General features: G+C 48.3%; 1 protein-coding gene across 3 annotated transcripts in view; it reads left to right on the top strand.

Moving 5' to 3' along the window:
• Positions 1-5478: 5478 nt before the first annotated feature.
• The window catches only part of ZNF831 (zinc finger protein 831), a 103063-nt gene continuing 86956 nt past the window's right edge, over positions 5479-21585 (top strand). For 2 of the 3 annotated variants that reach the window (XM_081832510.1, XM_081832507.1), the window contains exon 1: positions 13214-13596. The gene's annotated coding sequence lies outside the window, so the exon portion shown is untranslated. Of the gene's footprint in view, positions 5656-13213; positions 13597-21585 lie in introns of those variants that run through there. The other variant, XM_081832508.1, reaches the window with a different exon arrangement.

The following is a 21585-nucleotide window of genomic DNA, read 5'->3' as shown; positions in this document are numbered from 1 at the left end:
ATGTCTGGCCACTGGCCAAGGGAGAATTGTGATTGCTGTGCTTTGTTTTTCAAAAAGGAAAGGCTGTACAAGCTGAAATTGGAAAAAAAAAAAAAAGATGTTGGATCATGGCTTGGATAAACAAAAATGACTTTGGGGGCAACTCTATCACCACAAAGAAGAAGAGTGAGGCCCCCCTGATCTCCAAACAAGACTGATTTTGTCAGAGTAGATTTCATAACCGAGGAACATCTTCCTATGTAGTTTAGACAAAGTGTAATATTTTAGCAGGAACTAATTATGGGGCTAGGTTGATCGAATGTTGGCTGAAATAGTGTGTGAGGCTAATTACCCTGAAAAAGCCTGTTCATGTTTCAGAGCTGAGGTTGTAAATCTGAAGAGTGGTTTAAATGTAGGAGTTACCATGAGCGTGGCACCTAGCTTTCCGAGGTGACAGCAGGATAGCTGCCAACTTGAGCAAGAGGCAAGAAGGAAAAGTGGAAGGCCAAAAGGTAGTCGAGCTGTTGGGACAACTGTTTCTGTACATTTGCAACAATCATTAGGTCAGTAAGGAAGCGTGAATACGTCTTGGCCCCTAATGAGAAGAGACATGCCTTCTACTCTCGTACATTATTCAGAATATTCTCTTGCTGTCCTGGAGTCAGATTGAGTCACTGCTAATTGTTCAGTGCCATTTGTCAAGGCCTACATATAGTCTTCCTTTAGTTTACAAATCACTTCTGGCTGGCCCTTCCAAGACAGGAGCACGGACAATCTCTTCAGAGTAGTCTGGAGAGTTCCCCGGGCACATGGCTGGCCTCTCTGTTGAGGGGGGAAACAGAATGTAGATGAGCATTGGCCAAATCTGTTTTCAGTCCTGAAGAAGCAGTGCCACCACTGACTTTCAGAACTTCTTGAGAAAAAGGGTCAGAGGGTATGAGTAAGCAGGGCACTGACCTTGGGTGTCATGCCGTGAGGCCCTACCCATTCCATCCACCCAGACAGCTGATTCAAAGGTCCTGAGCCTGCCAGTCTCAGTTATGTGTGTCTGCTCTCCTGACCACACCATGCTCATTGAACACTTCTGACCACGTCCTTCACCCAGGTGCCTTTGGCCTGTCACCTTCAGCAGGCACAGTTGGATTGTCCTGGGCTGGGAACACCTGCGTTCAGCCATGGCAAGAGGTCACAAAGGGGGAGCCAGTGAATGGTCTCTCTACTGGTCATAAGGATCTCTGGCCCCTTTTAGGCCAGCCATGTCTGTGGCCGCAGATGTACAAGATGAGTGCCCATCTTAGCATGTCGGACAAGGCAGGTGGCTTTCAGACTTTTGCCCTGTTTGAGACCTGACCAGAGGCTACCATTAGAAAATCAAACGAAATCTTCCTCTTGTGCTTAAAGCCTATAGAGTTCTTTGATTGCTTCCTGATTCCTTTATGCACAGGGAGGTCTCATATACACGATCAGATGAAGAGATCTTAATCGTTGAGTCCTGTCTCAGCGGTAATCAGAGTCCCAATTAGAGAAGGGCCTACTCTTGCCTGGTGCTGTGCCAGGGAAAGGCTTTACCTGCATTTCTTTATTCAGTCCTTGCAGTGGCCCTGTGCCTGTGAGGTTGGCATGCTCTCCATCCCTGCTTGAGAAAGGAGGAAGCTGAGAGTTTTACATTTTATTTTTAGTGTTTTATCTAAAAATATGAAAAATTTGCATGGCACTCCATAGTATATCAATTGATCTTACTATAAAATAACACTTTCCTTTAAAAAAAAATCTTGAAAGAAAATCGTCACCCCCAGATGTGGCACATACTTACTGGTAGTGTCACTAGGTGGTACTTCCGTGGCGCTTTGCCCATTCTAGAAAAACAGGTGCCCCTGCTGGAAAAGCTTGAGCTTAGCCCATTGGAGGGTCAGACTGTGATGCCCTGAGGACAGAGCAGATGCTCTCCATGCACATTTTGTGCCCGAGCCTTCTGCATTTGATGGCAACTCCCAGTGAAAGGTGGGACTCCCTGAGCCCTGTCCCTTCCTGCTAAGGCCAACCCCCGAGCAGAAATTAGGAATCGGACACGTGATCACCTCTGTGCTCTGCAAAGGGTCCCAGTCCACTGGTGTGTAATGAGGAAGCTCGGCAAAGGGCTAGGGGGAGAAGGCTTTTATCCCATGGCGGGTGGGGGCTCTCCAGGGAGCCCCCAGAGCGAGAGCCTCCCTCCCAAGCAGCCCCTGCTCATAGGCACTCCCTCTTCCTCTGCGACCTGTCATGGGCCTCACATCCTGAGAGGAGCCCTAGAAACGGGCCCTGTTGATGCAAACACACGTACCCTTCGCCACAGGAAACGTGGCCTCACGTTCACAGTGATAACCACCGGGCTCCTCACGGAGACCAAAGAGGAACAGATTTTAGATTTTTAACTAAATTAGGAAACACATGTCCCTCACCTCCCTCTTTACCCTCTCCCCTCAGCAGTTCTCAGTTCACTTCCCATGTAACCTCTGCTCTCCCTGTCCGACATCGGAAGCTGGACATTTAAGAAACAAAGTCCGTGTTCTTTGGGTGTAAGTAAAAGTGGTGAGAAAACAGACTATTAGTAACAACGAAAGGCAGTGAGCCTCGAGTCCCAGGTAGCGTTGTCAGATAAAATACAGGACCCCCAGTTAAAATGAAAATTCCAGGTATGCAACAGATATGTTTTTGGTATGTGTCCCAAATTGGCACAGGACATGTTTTATACTAACATTTTATTCAGATTTAACTAGGTATCCTTCATTTTTATGTATTTGCTACAATTAGTAACCATAGCACAGGGAACCCACCCTTCGAGGCTCAGAAACTGCATCTGGGCAGAATGTTGGGCCAACTTAGGCACCCAGACTTGCTTTCTGGCCCTCAAGACCAGTAAGGCAGCCTGCTGCGCTCTGGCGGGTGCTCGGCTGCAGGCACAGCCCAACATTTTCTGTGCAGGAAGATCTCCTTGGGTTTGCCCGGTGGAGGTGTAGGCTGTTATTTGTCGTTCAGGGGGGAAACTGAGGCCCAGGGTGGCTGGCGTGACTTGCCGGGCGCTCAGAGTCAGCTCTTGGCCCATCTCACTGCATAGTACTTTCTGGCAGTGGGTGGTTAGCAGCACGAATGCTGAGAAAAACCGGGCTTCGGAGGAGCAGTAATAACAGGTTAGCTTGGAAGTGCTCTGTGCAGAGATGGGAAGGCTGTGTCAACACATGCAAATTATATGCAAATAAATACACTTGGCCCCCTCACAGGCTCACCTACCTGATGGGACCCCCGTGAGCACAGCCCCTGCCGCCCTGGCTTTCCGGTGGGCCAGGTGTACCCGGCTGAGCCCTGCTGAGTCCCCAGCAAGGTCCCCGTTCCCGGGTGCACGTGGGCTGGAACAGGAGGCGTGTGTGTGCGTGAGCGAGTGCACACACGTGCTCTCTCGGCGCAGCTGAGGATGCGAGGGGGCTGGCGTGGAGGTGGACGCGTGAGGCCGGGGGAGCATGTTGACATGTGCGTGACTTGCCACCTCGAGCTGTGCACGCCCGGCAAGCCGCATGGCTCCTGTCTCCTGGGATGACCTCTCCTGAGGCAGGAGTCAGCCCCTTTCCCAGGGCATCCTCCTGCTGAGATGGCCGGCCCCGGAGATGACTGATGAGAACATTCCTAACGGCGATGCCACTGTTGACGTTTGCTGAGGGTTGGAGGTCTACCTGTCCTCTGGTGAGCACCTCGTACCTCATTTTCCCGAAGGTGCCTGTGTGGTGATCGTCCCTGCTTGACAGACAGGTGGATACTCAGAGGCTTTGGAAGGTAAAGTAACTTGCCCACGACCAGCGAGACACCCAGCTGAGCTCACCCCCAGGTGCCACCAGCCCCCTCACTCTGCTGCCCGGCGGGTGAATCACTGCCCGCTGAGTACAAGACAGAGTCCACACCTTGATCCTGGGCATGGGCTCTTTGAAGAGGGAGCACTGTCTTGAAAAGTTCTTTGTGGAGATTTGCACCAGTAGAGCTGAGATGGTTTGGGATTGACGCTGTCAGTGTCAGTCGGGTTGGCCTCAGACGTTGGTGCCAGCTGAACCCCTCATGCTGGGAGACGTTCTCCAAGACGGGCTCTGAGCACAGGGGACACTAACGGGGAGTGGGTTGCTTCTTGCCCCTGTCTCCTGTTGAGCGAGGGCGCTCAGGCTGAGCGAGGGAGCTTGGTTTCAGGGCTACACATGCTGGTGGGGCCGGTAGCCTGAGTCTAAAGGGTGTCTTCGCTGATGCCTGGCTGAGTGTTTGCGTCAAGTTGCCTCACCTGTGTGAGCATCCTTTTCCTCTTCTGTGAAATCGTGCACGTGATGGCTGCCTGCCTCACGCCACAGCTCGGAGGCGCGGCTGGCCTATCATCCAGTAAGTTTCTGCTGTTATGAGTCATTGCCGGTGCGACCCCAGGTGTCACAAGGGGCACGGCAATATGAAATGTGTGGCTCTCCCCTTTGAAGGTCCTGGGACTCAGGAAACCAAGCTAAATTCATTATAGTGGGAGGTGGGTAAAGATAGACCCCAAAGTGCCACAGAGAATGTGCTGCTGAGGGGATTGCTTCCAGCTGGGGGGACCCCGAGGCCATTGTCGGGGAGGCAGCGTTTGGATCTATCTTGATGAGCAGTAAGCTGTGGGAGGTCCAGGCTGAGGGAGCAGCATAAGCAGGAGTGCGGGGGTTGGGGGGACGGTCTGAGCTGTCCAGTTTGGGTGGACGATTCGTCCATTTACTCACTCATGCAGGGCAACGGAGTTGGTTGTCACTTGGAGCTGGTGACAAAGCAGAAGGATCCCTGGCCTGTGGTTTGAGTCATTTAGCAAGTCCTGACACATGTAACGTTTCGTGAGAACTGTGGTGAGTGCAGGGGTCTGGCTTGGTCAGGGAGTGGGCATCCCAGCAGGCTCCCCCTGAGGAGCTGGGAACTGGCTGAGAGCTGAAGGGTTAGTGGGGGCAGGGACATAGGCTGGAGCGTGAGGAGCTGCATGGCCAGTGTGGCTGGGATGCAGAAATAAGATGAGAGGTTTGGGGAGGAACTAGGGAGGTGGCAGAGGCTGGTGCCCATGGATAATGCAGGCAGAGCAGATCACTGAGTTCCAAGAGGGATGGGCACCAGGGGATTGTCACCAGCATGAGGTGGTGGACGTAATTGTGTTTTTGGGAACCGTCCCTCTGGCTGTAGAGTGGGGAGTGGATCTGTGAGGGGCCAGGGTGAAGGTAGGGAATAGCTTTCACCGACTGTGGCCAGACGGTCTGACCAAAATCCTGCTTGACCACCATTGTCATCCCCAACCTGCTGAGTGGCTCACAGCTTAGCACCTGGAGCAGCGTGTCATGCAGATCCTGTTCCTGAATTCACCCCTCCCTCGGCCTCCCCACCACCTTCCTTGGGAGAACATGTGCTTTGGCTGCTAGGCCCCACACTCTGAGTTCTTCCCCTCTGAGCCACATTCTCTGCAACTGGACCCAAGGAGAACAGGATGGAGTCTACAAGATATTAAGCATGCTCCAGACCCACTGGCTGACTTTGGAGGAGGTCAGGGCTGATTTCTGTTTGGCTCTCTTCACTAGGCCAGGCACGTCTGCACGGGCTGGACTTCCCGGGGAGCAGAAGGCTTGGCAGGAGGAGCAGATTGCTTCACTGAGAGGGGCCCACAAGGTGAGGAGCTTAATTGTGCTGGACGCTGCCCAGACAGCTTGGGTCTCCCAGTTGCCAAGACCTGATTGGGAGGCTGGACGGACATGTTTGATGGTCCCAAGGGTCCACCAGCGCACCCTGTGAAGGGCAGGTCAGAGGTGGGGTGTCCCTGCTGAGGGACAGGGACTCTGTGGGAAGATGCCTGGGCCAGCACAGCCTCAGAGAGGGACGTCCTGCCCTGCCGCTTCGTGCTGCAGCGAACTCCTTTGAAAAGGCCCCGGGCAGCGTTGGCTCTCCCGTGTTCTCAGCAGTTGCTTACCAAGCAGCTACTTGGGGCTAGGCTAAGAAAGTTAAACTTTTGTCAAGGAGTGCATTGTCTAGTGAGAGAAAGTGATGTGTAAACTGATCAGTACAGCATATGGCACTGAGTGCGTGAGGAAGGATATGCCCGCTGGCACGGGACCCTGGAAGCAGGGCAAGTCCCCGCGGCCGAAGCCAGTTGGGTCATGCCTCAGAGAGGAAGGAACATTTAAACAGCCTGGGCCCATTCTTCCCATGCAGGGACAGGGAAACATGCATCCAGAGCGGGGACTTCTCCAAAGATGTACACGCGCATAGTCACACCTGTTGGTAAATCCCATAGGAGGCTTGGCTAATGGGCACCTATGTGGTCTTAGAGCAGCTTTATGAGCACCAGATCCAGGGCAGAAAACAATAAGTGATTTGATAATGCATGCTTCTTTGCTTGGATTTTTTCAGCCCTGGGAGGTAGAAGCATGATCCACAGCAGCCCTTGCAAAATTTGTTCTTTCTCCTTCCATTCACTTTCTCTCATGTAGACTCTGAAAAGTTCCTTCCTTTGTCCTGACCCTGTTGTTTCTCTCAATTGCTCTCCTCACCTCCACACATTGTCTGATGCTTCTTAGAATAAAATTTACCCTGTGGCCTAAAAAGCTCTGCACCACCTTTTGTCTGCCCGCCCTCTGGCCTGTCTTCCAGCTCTCTCCTCTTTGCTATTACCCAGAATGCCCTTAGCCTTCTGCTGGTCTTAACCTGCCACAGGAGTGCTTGCCTCAGGGCCTTTGCACGTAGTGCCCTCATATTTCCTCATGGCTGAATCTTTTTTCTATTTCAGGTCTCTTCCCAGGCATGCTCCTCCTTCCCTTTCCCTCATCCTTCATCAAACCACTCCAGTTTTCTGCCTTCATCACACTCATTTCTGTCTGAGATTACTCCACTCATTGATGTGTTTTTGTAGTTATGACGGTGTCTCTCACTAGAATGTCAGCCTCATGAAGGCAAGGACTTTATCTGTCTTATTCTCCCCCGATCCTTTGACCTAGAGTTTGGAATCTGGTTGGTACTCAAGCAATATTTGGTGAATATATACCTGTTGAATGCAAATTCCCAGACACCTGGGAGGGTAATGTCTTCTTTCTTTCATTGCTTTTTTGGGATTAGTATCTACCTGTTTGGACTTTGCCCTTATCTTCTCCCCAATTATTGTGATTATGAGTCACATGAAAGAGTAGAGAGCTGTTTAGTGAAGACAAAATCCTCTCAAGGCAGTGGGAAGTGAAAGGACAGACTGGACAAAGCCAGAACAGGCAGGTCAGGAAAACAAGCAAGTCTGGGCACACGTACCTGGACACGTGTCTGCATCTACACGTATGTGCGGGTAACACCACGACAAAAATAGTGGCAGCCAGAGTTTGGTGTTGCAGGGAATGGCGTGGGCTCTGGTGAGAGGTGGGTTCTGGTCCCCCTTCTGTGACCTTTACAATGAGGACGTGGCCAATTGGTTTTAGCTCAAGTACAGATCTCACGGTAGATGGTTTTGTAGAGGTCCAGATAAAGAGGCTTCCGATGCCTAGCTCTGTGGGGAAGAGTGCCATGACCAAGTAGCCGTGGGTGCCAGGAGGGGAGGGGACTGGTGCACCTGAACTTGACGTTGCTGGGTTACATGATCCTTGAAGTAGCTTTATCTCTAAATTCCAGGAGCCCTTATCCACTGGGCATGCTAAGAGATGGGCTGGGGACCCTGAGTGAAGGGGCAAATTCTCTCACATTGGGAGACTTCATCTTCAGAGCTTGGTCTTGAGAGATGTGTTAAAAAAGCTCTCCTGGGGGTAGGAAGTGATGGGCAGTCCGAGGATGGTGTGGATGAGGTGTATATTTTCCCTGGTGCTCAGCCAAAGCTCCTAAAATTGCCAGCACTTAAATGCAAGTCCTCCTCCTGGGAGCAGGAGGTCTTTGTGCTGCTGGAAGCATGACATTGAGGTCAGGCCAGCCCTTCCCTCTGGATGTGGATGGGACTTTGGACTCTGGCTTTGGAGGGAAATTGGGTGGCTTACAACTCGAGCTCTACTTCCTTCCAAAAAGGCTTTGGGGGAACTTACAGTAAGAACACACCCAGAGGATAGGACAGTGGGAAATAGATCAGAGGCCACCAAGAGGAAAAGAAAACCAAATCTCCAGGAAGGTCCAGGGTCTCTCAGGCCAGGCCTTGGATTTGAGGAACAATCATCATTTGGTCTCATAAGGACAAAAGGATTCTTGGCTTGGAAAGGCAGCTGGCAGAGGCTAATATACAAATCTGTGTTTTAATCTGTTTATTGAAATGTTTAAACATATTGTTTTTGTAAATACATCCAAAAGACACTGATTAGCCAGTCTTCCAAGTGGTGAGGTGTGGTGGGGTCTTAACCCTGCCATTTTGTTCCCCATCTGGACCAGTGAACTCTTCCCTTTAAAAAAATAAAAATGAAAAACAAAGTCCTTACATAAGAAACCTTTGGAAGTGTTGGGGGCTGGGGGGACAAACCAGTTTTTCTTGTTACAGATGAAATGTAAGGCTTTTTCTTTCTGCTCTAAAAAATTAATCTACAAAAACAGTGGGTGACGCCAGCAAAATCCCTTCAGGTGCTGGAAGTGATTTCATTTTTACACTGTGATTAAAAGTCTGATAGCCAAGTGCTCAAGAGCCACATCACGTCTTCCTCAACAGGGATACAATTTGTAGGGAAACAAAACGCCCTGCCTAACCCTTGCTTTTCGGCTGTCACTCAGGCAGCCAGGGGCGATGTTTTGGGGAAATGAACGGCAGCTGGCAATTACGGCAGGAGAACATCGGGGGTAATGGGCCCCGGGAGGCTTTGTACCTTTCCCCTGACGCTGCAATCATAGCCGGTGCGAGGCGGGAGACAGCTTGATGGAGCCATCTCTGTCGGCCCGGTGGGAGCTGTTCCGGAAAGGGCCAGGAAAGGGGGTGCTCCGCTGCGCAGGGAGAGGGGAGCAGGGCCATTTGGGGGAAGCTGTCCTGTGAGTCAGGAGGACGTCATCTCAGTGAAGTTCTGCCTGGTATCTTTCGAAAGACCCTTTTAAGAAAGCATAATGCTTAGGGAGTTATTTTAATGGACACCACAAAAATAGATGAGGCCCATGTCCATTAGGAGTATTATTATTATAGTAATGATACTGTTTGCGACACATTAAGTGGTAAAAGCAAGTCAATCTGAAGAAATGTGTTGTACCTATAAATAAAGGTGCCGTACAGCTTGGTGCTGAGGCGCGCTGCCGTCCAGCCCCCTCCCATCACAGCCCCCCTGAAGGGAAGGGCGTTGTTCCACGCCCCCCAGAAAGCCAGTCACAAAGTCCTGGCCAGGGCCGGGATGCGGCCTCCAGCCCAGCGCCCCTTCCACAGTCCCACAGCGCCTCTCTCCTCTGCGGAAGGAAGGAAGGAGGTGGGGGAGAGGGAAACTCTCGGTGGGAATCAAGTTTCCATTTCAATTATTCAGCTGATCCTTGACCCCCATTACCATGGATAATCAAAAACTGGCTGGATGCATCATGTTTTAAATAAAAACATTGTTTAAGTGGCCCCGAGGACGTGCAGACAGATAATTGCATGGGGCACTCACACAGTTACCCTTCGGGGGGGCCCTTTTCTATCTGCACAGAAATGAGAACCGCAGCCATCAGCACGAGGTCACACATCTGTGGAGTGCTCCTTTCTGAAGGGGCTTGACAGGTGCACCTCATTTCCCAGCCCACATGGGTTGTGATTACAAACCTCTTCTGACAGTGAGGACAGCGTGTGGAGGATGCGGAGGGAGCTGACCCCCCAGACGACTGGACTGGAATGCAAATCTGAGTGCGTGTGTCCCTGAGGTGACTCGTTGTAGAGCTCCAGAGCTGCCTGTCCCACCGTGTCCCCTGCCCCCGGAGAGGCCAGCCTCGCGCTTCCCATGTCAGGCGGGTTCCGCCTGGTTTGTACGTTTGTAAGGCTCTTGGTGCGAGGTCTGCGTTTGGCCCGGGGAGCGAGGGATTTGACAGGGCTCGTCACTCAGCAGACGCTGCCTGAGGGCTGCCTCCGTGCCCAGCACTGTGCGGGCTGTACGGCAAGGCGTGCGTGAAGGCCTGGCAGGGAGGCTGTGCTGGCGACGCATGGGGCACGCGGCCGGAGAAGGGCTGCACGTGCAGAGCAGGAGGTGGGCCGTGCGTGTCCATCTTGGGAGATTCTGCAGAGAGGAAGGGGTGGTATCTGTCTTGCTCGGCCTTGTGTGGCCTTGGTTCTTCACGTACTGTGTCCAAACAAACAAACAGTCATGGATTGGGTGCATACTTTTGGGACTGTGACACTGTGCTAGGTGGGCACTGTTCTAGGTCCATCCAGTGCTTTGAAGAGGGCCACCGGAGGTGGGGCTGGAAAGGCAGGTGGCAGGACGTGGGGACCGGTCTGGCAGCTGCTATTGACTGACTCAGGAGGCAGCGGGAATGACTTCTTTGTGCCCTGCTTGCCGGGGAGGCCGGGCCAGCCCCCAGGCAGTCTGGGGTGGCGGGCGGCTGACTGCAGCCAGCGCCTCTCCCTTCCTCCTTCTGCCACCGGATGGCACACTCGGGGACTGGGGAGGGTCCCGGGGCCGAACCCCAGAGGCAGGGGCTCATTCTGCTCCTGGCTGCGGCTTCTCAGCAGGAATGTATGTGTGTGTGTGTGTGTGTGATTCTTCCCGGCCCAGTCTCACTGGGACCCCCAGGGCGCCTGGCGTCTCCTCCTGGTTCTGCTGCCGCTGCTCTGTACCTGCACAAGCTCGCTTTGTCGCAAGGACAGCCGTGGGAGACTGTGGCGTTGCCAGGTGAAACTAGCTCCCGGCAAGGGAGTGATAGATCTTTTCTATTTGTTTCCTTGGGAAAAAAAAGGCTGGAGAAAGGAAGTTCACCATTCTTTGGAAATTATGTTTCTTTTCTTTTTTTGGTGACTATAGCCAATGCTGAGCTCATGGGCTATCTGTTGTACCCGCTCTGGAGAGTTATGTTCTGGCGCTCAAGAACTTGGCCGGGGACTGATTATTGTTACATCGAGGTAGGAGTCGCACACCATAAAATCCATCCTCTGAAGTGTACAATTGAGTGTTTTTTCACATAATCACACATTTGTGCAGTCACCACTATGATCTAGTTCCAGAACATTTTCAGCACCCCCCAAATAAACCTTGTACCCATTAGCAGTCCTTCCCCCCCCAGCTCTCCCAGCCCGTGGTGGCCACAAATCCACTTTCTGTCTCTGTGGGGGTGCCTGTTCTGGACATTTCCTAGAGATGGAAACCTGCAATGTGGGGCCTTGTGTGTCTGGCTTCTCTCACTTAGCATAACGTTTTCAAGGGTCCTCCATGTGATGGCAGGTATCAGGATTTCATTTCCTTTCTGTTGCCTAATGACGGTCCATTGTATGGGTGTTTGGATGTTTACCAGTTCATTGTCGACATACTTATTTTCAATCAACTCCAAAAGTTGTTTGTTTTTTTTTTCGTTTGCTGTTACTGTTTTTTAATCAATGTTTTAGCTCTTGTACAGGAAACTTCTTCACTAATTTATCTTAATGAAGTGTGTTCAGACTGTAACTTTGGAGAAAAAAGGCAAATCAAAGTCCTTTTAGGATATAGAGACAAATTTGTCCTTGAGGATCTTCTTAGCCAAGCTTCTGGACCAGGCCTCTCAGAGAATGGGGGTGGCAGTGTCCCAGGGAGCCTCACCCCTTTCTGCTTTGGTCCTTCCTTTTCCACAGCACTCAAGCTGCCGGGACCCTCCCCCCCCCACGGCCGGCAAAGCCCTTGTCTTCACCATGAGAGCTTGGGTGTCTGTTGGCTCTTGCCAGCCTGTGTTTCCAGTAGCCCCCATGCCCCCCTTGTCCATGGCTGCCCGTGGCCCTCTCCCTGTTGAGGCGGTGGAGCATGCAGAAGTCTGGCCTTCGTGAACTTTCCGGCCTTCCCAGCTTGCCTCTTGCAGCCACTTCTGCCCATCAAACTTTTCCACATCTGGCAGTGCCCAGCTCATCTGTCATTTTCTCCAGGAAGGCTCCTGAAACCTTCTTCCTCTGGGCTCTGGCAAAGTTTTGTTTGTATGTCTGTTGTGGCCAGGGGTGTTTCTGACAGTATTTAACAACGGAAGAGGTGCAAGCACCAACAAATCAGAACGGATGGTGTCAGAGCCAGGCAGGTATTTACTCCTGGCTTCTGGGTTCTGGGGATGTCCAGGGGGCTTGGGGGACAGGAGGGGACTCTGAGGTGTGGCCGTGCCACACATGCCAGCTGAGTTCTGTCTCACGCACGTGGACCGGTTGCATCAAAGCTGGCTCTGCATCAGTCACTTTCCCATTTTTAACTGCACGTTCCCTGTGGCCTCTGGCACAGCCAGTGAGGTGCCTGCTCACTGATGCTGGGGGGACAGGGAGTGGAAGCCATGTGAATCTGCATCATTTGGTTCTTCCAAAGCCTAGATCACTCAGCCAGATGAAATTTGCCCCCAAACCCAACCTAGCTGAACATGAGTCTTAGATACTTGACCAGCTGGACATTACTGATGGCAAAGTGGGGCAAGGAAGCCTCCCTCTCCCAGTGAAAAACTAGCACAGTCAGAGCAATGGGACACCGGTCTAAAGGAGTTGATATGCCCCCAGTCCGCATGGCCAGAGTCGCATCTGGTCAACCCTGTCTTTCTCTTGAATGCACTTCTTCCCAGTAGCGCACCCCGTTTTGCTCTCAGCCTCCACCACTTAGAACAACTGTATTTTTCCCCCTCTATCGCTGTCATGTTTGCTCCTTCCAAAGTTGTAGGGAGAGAGGGCGACTCTGGGTGCACAACTTAAGGGGCACCTGAAATGCAGTCATTGGGATAATAGTTCACTGCAATGTGTTACAAATAAAAATGAATGGAAACAGTTCCAGGTTGGACAAACTATCAAAGTTGTAAGCGGGGACAGCACCCCAGAGATCCTTGTGAGGTCTCCCGCCATATCACCCATAGTGGAAATGCTCATTCTGGGCCCTCGGGAAGCTCTACTTCTTACCAGCCTGCCCAGAAAAACTTCCCCTGTGGTGCAGGGGGCTGAACACCCTCATTTCCAGGGGGCAGGCTCTGTTTATGGGTTGTTAGATCAATAGTCACAATTATTAGACTCGAGCTGTGGCTCTGTTTTTTTCCCCTGTCTGTGTCTAGCTCTTCCTCTTTTCTAAGGGCTGCTACTGTGACATTAAGTAATGTATAGAAAATAACGTACTTCCTATTTCTGAGCCAGCTCGGGTTTCGTCTCTGCTTGAGTCTCCTCCATGCTGCTCAGAATGGTGCTTTTCCCAGTTAAACACAGAGTTGCCTCAAAGGCCAAGCAATGGGGGAGCCATCCTCTTTTGCTTTATTTTCTAAGATGCAGGGAGCATCTCTCTGTGCTTTGAGATGCTGCCTGCAGAGTGGGGATGGTGGAAGATGCCTCAGACACCTTCTCAGCAAAGAGTTGCAAACTCCCTACGTGGAGTAGGAGGAGGGTGTGTGAGCCCCCTCTGTCCTCGGTGGGGGGGGCGGCTGCCCAGAGGTCTCTTCAGGAACTATGGATATCTTCTCAGTTTCTGGCCAGGTCATTTGTGTTTGAGTTGGAGCATCATTGGCTGAAAATCATCACGCTTCATAAAGGTATGTAACATGTCCCATGAGATAAACATATAGAAGAAGTCAGCTTAAAAAAAAGCAACAACTTTTTTTTTTTTTACCCTGTGTTCTTAATGATATATTTATTTTCAAGCATGCAGTTAAAAAGAAATACCACGTAAAACTGGGTCTGACCCAGTTCAGTAATTCTCTTGTGTACTTAACAGCACTGTTGCTTTTGTCAAAATATTTATTGCAATTCATAATGGCTGTCAGAAACCAGGTCCACAATCCATGTTTGACTAAACATAAAAACAACCTATAGGAAATTTGTGGCATTGTAAGCAGTTTTTTCCAATGATAGACCTAATTAAAATGGAGGTATGAATTGTTTAGAAATATTAGTTATGTTAGCCTAAGAGTTTGCAAAACTAAATGTACAGTAGATTCTAAAATGGTATTTGATACAGATCCTATTTATAGCACTTGTACTGATCACCCAAGGGTAGCATTTTTCAATGAGATTTACAAGGGACCATGGACCCTGGGCCACGTATTTACATACATATTTGGCTTCCCAGTGTCCAAAATAGCTGAGAGCTGCAGGGTCTGTCAGATAAGCCATGGAGCCATGCTCTGAGAGGTAACGTGCCTCTCTGTTCCCGTAGCAAATCTTTCTGTAAGAATGAAACCAGAGATGTTATCTGCCAAAATGCAGCGAGGGACAGGATGCGAGCTAGAAAAATGATAGTGTTGGGTGGCTGGGAAAAGCAGAATCAACGTCAGGGCCAGTTTAAAATAATGTGCCTAATTCTACTGCCCCAGATAAGAGCAGGCATTTTGGACCACAAGGCTAATGTCAGAGCGAGTGTGGAGGTTCTGCAGCCATCTTGGGGGCTGTGGGAAGATCCTGAGAAGCCATGGGATGAAGATGGGCTTCCTCAGTTGCACTTCGGCTGAGAAGTCGGGAAAGGGGTATGGTCACGGAGGAGGAGATCCACGTGATCGGGGTCATCCAGAAGAACCTAAATGATCACTTTGTGGTGACCTATGGGAAATGAGGCCACCACAAGAGGCAAGAGGCCAGGCAGAGACTTTTCTCCTGGTAGAAATTGTAAACATGTACGCAGAGAACCAAGCGTGCAGAAGGGAGGTGGGGGAGTTCTGTTTGATTAAGAGGGAAAATCCTAACACGTGGAGTACCTGCTGTGCACACACCAATCACATCTATTGTGTTTCCAGTCTTTTGAAAAAGTGGACATGAGCCCCACTTCTTATATCAGGAACGCTCGGCTTGGAGAAGTTGGGTGGCTTATTCAAAGTCTCAGAGTGTGTCAGGAGCAGCAGACTCAGAGGCAGGTGTTGTCTCTGGAGTCTGGGGATCCCAGCACCCCCGCGGCCCTCTGGGTGTGGTGCTGTGGTGGTGGCTGAGCGGCCCTGGGATGGCCGCACTGGGGGAGTTTCTGCAGGGTCTGTTTGGGACGTCAGGAGGTAGCCTTTTCTCTGCCTTGGCTTGCAACCAAGTGAGCGCGGTCTTTGCAGACCTTCATTGCTCTAGCTGTGGTTTCATGATGACCACTCGGTATTCACAGCCATGGCGGAGCTTTTCTGTATATGGTAGTGATGTCCTATGTCCTTCGAATATAAGAGTACATAAGGACAGACCTGTACCTCTGAAACAAATAATACATTATATGTTAAAAAAGAAAAAAAAAAAAGAAAAAGAAGATAGTAGGAAGGGAAAAATGAAGAGGGGGAACTCGGAGGAGGAGACGACCCATGAGAGACTATGGACTCTGAGAAACAAACTGAGGGTTCTAGAGGGGAGGGGGGTGGGAGGATGGGTTAGCCTGGTGATGGGTATTAAAGAGGGCACGTTCTGCATGGAGCACTGGGTGTTATACGCAAACAATGAATCGTGGGACACTACATCAAAAACTAATGATGTAATGTATGGTGATTAACATAACATAATAAAATAAAATTAAAAAAAAAAGAGTACATAAGGAAAAGGGGTTGGTACAAAGAAGACCACGTCAAGGAAAATGATGCACGTTGAGTCCGTTTCTCCAAGGGGAGCCTTGCGGCACTCCTGACTAGGGACCTGGTTTTAGTTTAGGGAAACTACGGGTGCTGCATCAAACACATTGACTCACGCACTGTAAAGGTGGTTCCTATTTCAGTTATTTCTTTATTTACTATTTTAATAAATTAGCCTTTTGTTTTGAGATAATTGTAGATTCGCATGTGGTTGTGAGAAAACCAGAAAGATCCCCTGTAGTTTTTATCCAGTTTCCCCCAGTGGTAATGTCTTGCAGATCACAACTAGGATATTGATGTTGGTATGGTCAATTTGCAGACCATTTCCATCATCACAAGTATCCCACCCTCACAGTCATGCTCACTTTTCTCCTGCCCTCCTCCTCTTAACTCCTAGTAACCACCAATCTATCTTCCAGTTCTAGAATTTGTCACTTTAAGAATGTTATATGGATAGAATCACACAGCATGTAGCCTTTAGGGATTAACTTTCCTTGCTCAGCATAATTCTCTGGAGAGTCATCCGAATTGTTCTGTATATTAATAGTTCACCCCTTCGGGATGCCTGGGTGGCTCAGTCAGTTAAGCCATTGCCTTCGGCGGAGGTCATGATCTCAGGGTCCTGGGATAAAGCCCCGCATCAGCTCCTTGCTCAGCAGGGAGCCTGCTTCTCCCTCTCCTCCCCACTTGTGCTCTCTCTCGCTATCTCTGTCTCTCTCTCTCAAATAAATAAATAAATAAATAAATACATACATAAATACATAAATAAATAAAGTCTTAAAAAAAAATAGTTCACCCCTTCTTATTGCCAAGTAGTATTCTATGGTGTGGATGTACCACAGTTGGTTTAAACATTCGTCTGTTGAAGGACTTCTGGGCTGATTCCAGTTTTTTGCTCTTATAAATAAAGCTGCTATGAATATTTGTGTACAGGGTTTTGTGTGGACAGAACTTTTCCTTTCTCTGGGATAAATGCCCAGGAGTGCAATCCCTAGATTGAGCGGTAGTTGTATGTTTGACTTTTTTTTTTTTTTGAAACTGCCCAACTCTTTTCCAGAATGGCTGTACCACTCCACACTCACACCGCCAGTGTATCTAGTGAATCCACACCCTCACCCGTGTTTGGTGGTGTCACCGTTTTGGGTTTTTGCCATTCTGATAGGTGAGCAGTGATATCTCACTGTGCTTTTAATTTGCATTCCTCTGATGGCTAATAATGTTGAACATCTCACGAGCTTGTGAGTCTGTAGGTACTCTTTTCACTTATAAATAGGGGCTTTCACAGAGCAAGGATTTTTCATCTTCAGCTCAGGTCTGAAAACTTTTTTTTTTTTTTTTTTAAGAGAGAGAGAGCACGAACAGGAGGAAGGGCAGAGGGAGAGGGAGAAGCAGACTCCCCATTGAGCAGGGAGCCCGATACAGGGCTGCATCCCAGGACCCCGGGATCATGACCCGAGCCAAATGCAGATGCTTAACCGACTGAGCCATCCGAGCACCCCTGAAAACTCTCCTATGCCCTAGATCCTGAAGATTTTCTCCAGTGTTTTTTTCTAGAGCTTTCTGATTTTACATTTTACATTCAAGCCTGTCTCACATTTTGAGTTAATTTTTGTCTACATAAGGTGTGAGGTTGAGGCTGACCTTTATTTTTTGTGCCTATGCATGTCAGTTGCTGAAAAAGTTACATACTCCCTCCACTGAACTGCCTTTGAACCTTTGTTCACAATCAGTTGGGTATATTCGTGTGGGTCTAATTCTGTTTTTTAAGAAAATTCTTTTGATCCGTGTGTCTGTTCCTCTGTGAATACAAAACAGTCTTGATTACTGTAGCTGTGTAATCCATTTTCAAATCAGGTAGACTGATTTGATTCTTTCCATTTTATTATCCTTTTTCAAAACTGAGTTATTCCAGTTCTTTTACCTTTCTATATAAATTTTAGAATAGTCTTGTCTCTGCCCATAAAAAGTCTTGCTGGGATTTTGATAGGAACTGACTTGAGCCTGCGTGTCAGTCTGGAGAGAATGGACATCTTTACTAAGGTCAGTTTTCCAATCTGTGGACACAATGTCTCCTTCTTCATTTAGACCTTCTTTGAGTTCTTCCATTAGTGCTTTGCACTTTTCAGCAAATAGGTCCTGTACAGGTTTCATTAGATTTATACCTAAGTATTTCAATACTGTTGAGTGATTGTAAATGGCATTGTATTTTAAGCTTTGGTTTCCAGTTGCTCATTGCTAGTTATAAAAGTAGAATTGACTTTTGTATGTTGAACTTGTATCATGTGACTTTGATGAATTTATTAGTTCTAGGAATTTTTTTTGTAGATTTCTTGGAATTTTCTACATAAACAATCATGTCATCTGCAAAAAAGGGACAGTTTTATTTCTTCCTTTCCTATCCATATGTCTTTCATTTCCTTTCTTGCTTTATCACACTGGCTGGAACTTCCAGTACTGTGTTGAATGAAAATGATAAGAGAGGCATCATTGTCTTGTTCCCAAACTTAAGGAGGAAGTATTTCAGTTTTTTGCCATTAAGTGTAATATCAGCTGTAGATGTTTTGTAGATGCTCCTCATCAAGTTGAGAAACTTTCCCTCTATTTCTGTGTTCTCAGAGATTTTATCACGTGTAGGTTTTGACTTTTGTCGAAAGCTTTTTCTACATCAGTTGGTGTGATCATGTGACTTTCCTCCTTTACTGTGTTACCGTGGTGGATCCCATCGGTACATCCTTGGAACCCTTGGCCATGGTGTATAGTTCTTTTTATGTTGTAGAGTCTGTTTGCTAATATTTTTGTGAAGGATTCTCCCTCTATATCCAAGAGGGATGTTGCTCTGTAGTTTTCTGTTTTGTGCTGTCTTTGGTTTTGGTGTCAGGGTAACGCGTAGATTCCTAAAATTAGTTAGGAAGTCTTCCCTTCCCTTCTATTTTCTGGAAGAGGTTGTATAGAACTGGCATTGATTCTTTTTTAAACATTATGTAGAATTCTTCAGTGAAACCATCGGGGCCTGGAGACTTCTTTTTTGGGAGTTTTAAAATTACAAATTCAGTCTACTTAATAGAGTGCTATACAAATGATCTCTTTCATATTTGGCAAATTGTGGTAGTTTGTGCTTTTTGAGGAATTTGTCCATTTTATGTAGGTTATCAAGTTTATCTGAGTATCACACTTATTCACAGAATTCCCTTTTTATCCATTTGGTATCCACAAGGTCTGTAGTGATATCCCTGCTTCTTGCCTGATACTGCTAATGCATGTCTTCTCTCATTTTTCCTTTCTCAATATTTGTAGAGATTCCAAAGATCAATTTATTTATTTTCTGGAAGAACAAGATTTTTCCTTTCATTGACTATATTATTTTTCTCTTCCAACTTTATTGATTGCTTTCCTTTTCCTTATTATCTCCTTCCTTCTGCTTGCTTTGGGTTTATGATGCTTTTCTTTCACTAGGTTCTTGAAGGAGGAGCTTAGATTATTGCTTTGTGGCTCTCTTGTCTAATACAAGCCTTTAGTGCTCTACATTTCCCTCTGAGCACTGTGTTAGCTACACCCCACAAATTCTGAGATGCTGTATTTTCATTGTCATTCATTCACTGTTTGTTGTTGTTGTTCCTACCCTTGATATTTCGTCTTTAAACACATGGGTTACTTAGTGGTATGCTGATTCATTCCAAGTGTTTGGAGATTTTCCTGTTACCTTTCTGTTATTGACGTCCAGTTTGATTTTATTCTAGGCAGAGAACACACTCTGTATGATTTCAGTTCTTACTAAAGTTTGTGTTATGGCCTGGGAGATGGTCTCTCTTGGTGTGGCATTCTGGATCCCGGCAGGAAGTAGAAATTACACAGGTTAAACAAGAGAAGGTTAAAACAAGAAGTAATACCTTTGTAGAGAGTGACTATAAGATGTAAGGAAACTTTATAAGGTACTTTAGGATTGAGAAGAAGGACAAACTTGGAAGAGGTTCCTACCTCATTGGAGAGGCTATGGCCTGACTCTCGAACAGCAGAGAAACTGGCTGGTTTAGCCAGACTGGAGCTTGCCTGGAGTTACTGGGTGAATGATAGGCCACATTCCAGAGTGTAGGCAGTCAGCAGGTGATGGACAATAGGAAACATGGGTCTACACTGGGAATCTGGGCACCAGTGGGGACAGAGGCCTTTGGAACTAATGGGCTGCATGGGTGGGAGTTGGAGTGGTTCTCTGTGGATGCCCACCCCAGCCACAGGTGGGCTGTGCATAGGATACAGAAGGAGCTACACAACCATATGACTCTCTGGCCATAGGCAGGCTATATACAGTCCGAACAGGAGCTTTGGTTTCCATGTGTGGGGCTGCAGACAGCTTAGTGTCAGGCTGAGGTTGCAAGATTGCAGGGGGAGTATATCTGGGGACTTTGGCAGGGGTAGGCTCCAGCAGATGTCCTTGCACCCACACCACTGACCCTCTCCTTGGCCCCTGCTGAAAATTGCAGGAAGCCTCTCCTTCCTGGAACGTCCCTTAACATTGTGCCCTCTTTAAAATCTTAAAGGAATTGCACTGTTTATCCTATAGCATATGTTGAAGGGTGCATTTGGCTCTGACAAGCAATAAATTAATAACTGACATGGCCTGCCCCTGTGGCCACTCAGCTTCCATGTACATATTGGGACTTCCTTAACACAATGAAACAACTCCGTATTTCTGCCTAACAAGATACATCTTTCCTTCCTACAATTGAAGAAGTTTTAACTCTTTCAAAATGAGAACAAACAGTCGTTATATCTGTCATGGGCTATATTAATTACTACTCAAATTCAGTCAAGGGCTTCCTGAATATTCTCTTCCCTAAAGACCAAGTTGTAAAGTTAACCTCCAATAAGTCATGCATAAAATCTGAAAGTATGAAGAAGGAGAAAGAAGTAGAGGATGATTAGTATATGTAAACAGACCCATCGGTACAGTATGCATAGAGATCACACATAAAGCTATTCTAGTCCTCATTTCTGCAGTTTGCCATGAAGTTGTGGTTCATTCCAGAGTTTCCTTGCCCTCAGGGCAGGACCTCAGCCTGCTCTGGGTTCTTTACCCTTGGATTATATAGTATTCCCTGGAAAAGTTCGAGTATTTACTTTTTTCTCCATCACTCTAGTATGTGGCCAAAGGTCCGTCTGGGGGGAAGGCTTAGAAGGAAGATCGACAGTGTGTCTTTGTGGCAATAGCAGGGGGTCCTCTTTCAGGAGACCTGGCACCTCTGTCATTCAGGGGCTTCTGGCCTGTGAACTGACTTAGGTCTGAGAACTGGATGAAAGGCCATGATTCTCCGTTTGGTGACTCGAGTCAGGTTGTTTGCTACCACACTTAGAGTGTTTCTTGCCATGTAGACCAAGCAATGTCCTAGTAGGCTGACTACCTTTTTGACTCCTTTTTTTTTTTTTTAAGATTTTATTTATTTGACAGAGAGAGAGAGCACAAGCAGGGGGAGTGGCAGGCAGAGGGAGAGGGAGAAACAGACTCTCTGCTGAGCAGGGAGCCCGACACGGGGCTCCATCCCAGCACCCTGGGATCATGACCTGAGCCGAAGGCAGACACTTAACTGACTGAGCCACCCAGGCGCCCCTACCTTTTTCACTCTTAGGGACACCAGGATTAAGCAGCCACTGCTAAAGATCTCTGAGGCTCAAAGAGTTCTGATTACTGACACGTCCCTGCTGCTGTGTGGTTGACATGCCTACTTTGCCTTTGACAATTAAGTGCTGCTGCTTGGCCTCTGCAATACTGGGATTCAGACATCACATTGAAATAAGGAGCCTATACCAAGGGTGGCATCCCCTACAGTCATACTTGGCCTGAATAAACAGCAACCACAAAGGTTTTCAGAGACGCAAATGGCCCCTCATTAATTTCTCAATGTCCTTAGAATCTGTTTCCACATATATATTCCCCATGTTTCTGTGACTATGTGTTAGCAAAGGCCTCCAGTTTTTTTGGTGGATAAACTGTTTCCTCCT

The sequence above is a fragment of the Leptonychotes weddellii genome, chromosome 10 (assembly GCF_054177405.1).
Source record: "Leptonychotes weddellii isolate Sample4059 chromosome 10, ASM5417740v2, whole genome shotgun sequence".
NCBI lineage: Eukaryota > Metazoa > Chordata > Mammalia > Carnivora > Phocidae > Leptonychotes > Leptonychotes weddellii.
This window is presented reverse-complemented; position numbering and strand designations above follow the sequence as displayed.